Genomic DNA, 1515 nt, shown 5'->3' with positions numbered 1-1515 from the left:
CACAGGAGGCTTGTGTTGTGGTTGCTACTTTGTCTTTCAATTTAACTAGCGGCTAAATCTACTTTTTTGTTACCTTTGATAATCATTTAGGATTTCATCTAAGTATATTCCTACAGCTAGACAATTTCTCAGAAATGCTGCTCTGCAGCCTCCTCAGAGCTCTGTAGTACTAACTGTGCTGTTATTTGGACAATACTATAATAGTCACTGTCTTTTTCCCCAAAGGTTTACACAGCAATTCAGAAGCTTGAATCAGATTTTCTTTACCGGGAGGAAATTTAAGCTAAAATGATTGTTTAGAAGCATTGCCCATCATTTAAAAATAGCCAGAAAAGGTCCTGGAGACTCACTTCATGCCTTTCACTGTATTGTAGTCTGAAACGTTGTAGAATTGTGGCCCTGAAACCTTCCTACTACACCGATCACTTAAAAGCATCTGCAAGCCTGACCATATAGAATCAGGGAGTGGTTTTGGGTGGAAAGGACCTTAAACATCAAATTGTTTCAAACCCTTACTATGGGCAGGGACACCTTCCACCAGACCAGGCTGCTCCAAGCCCCATCCAACCTGCTTTTGGACACTTGTAGGGATAGAGCAGTCACAGCTTCTCTGGGCAACCCCCTACCAGTGCCTCATCATCCTCACAGGGAAGAACTAAACTCTAATCTAAATAATCCTTTTTCAGTTTGAAACCATTACCCCTTGTCCTATCGCTCCAGACCCTTGTCAAAGTCCCTCTCCAGCTGTCTTGTCAGCCCCTTTAGGGACTGGAAAGCTGCTAGAAGGTCTCTCCCAAGCCTTCTGCAGACCTGACCAGCCCCAACTCTCTCAGCCTTTGTGGGCTTGCTCCAGCATGTCCACACCCCAAAAAATGTAAACTACAAATTCTGATAACACTTATCTATATTATACTTCTTGAACGGGAGGTTACATGTTCATTTAGTGTAAGTCTGACTACAGGTAACTTAAAAAAATATTCCCACTCCCACTGAAAGTTGATTTGAACAGTAACACATGTAGGTCTGAACCACTGAAAGCAAGACTTTGTGGAAGACCCACTGCTTTCCCTTTACTCTGTCCTACTCGATTAGGAGTTCTAAGTTTGCATCCTGAGGACATGCTTTGTGCTCCTACTACTCTTTCCTTGCAGGAATGTTTTCATTACACCTGATACTGGTCTAGAGAAACGTGGACTTCATTCTAACAGTCTTCAAAATGGAAACAAAATACTAATGGTGCTCTATTAAAATAAAGTACAAATTGGTAGATTTCACACTCCTCTAAAGCAGGAGTTCCTCAGGAAAACACTTGGTGTGTTTGGGATCCAGGACCTTCGGAGATCATCTCACTTGAACCCTCAGTTGGAAGAGGACCAACATAGGGCTAGCTGCTCAGGGCCCTGTCAGCTTCTGAACACCTTCAATGAGGACCCCACAACTGCTCCAGGCCCCCTTTCTGTGCGACCATCCTCAGAGTAAAGCTTTTCTTCCCCTAACATGTAATTTCCTTGGTGG

The sequence above is a fragment of the Colius striatus genome, chromosome 4 (assembly GCF_028858725.1).
Source record: "Colius striatus isolate bColStr4 chromosome 4, bColStr4.1.hap1, whole genome shotgun sequence".
NCBI classification, from domain to species: Eukaryota; Metazoa; Chordata; class Aves; order Coliiformes; family Coliidae; genus Colius; species Colius striatus.
This window is presented reverse-complemented; position numbering follows the sequence as displayed.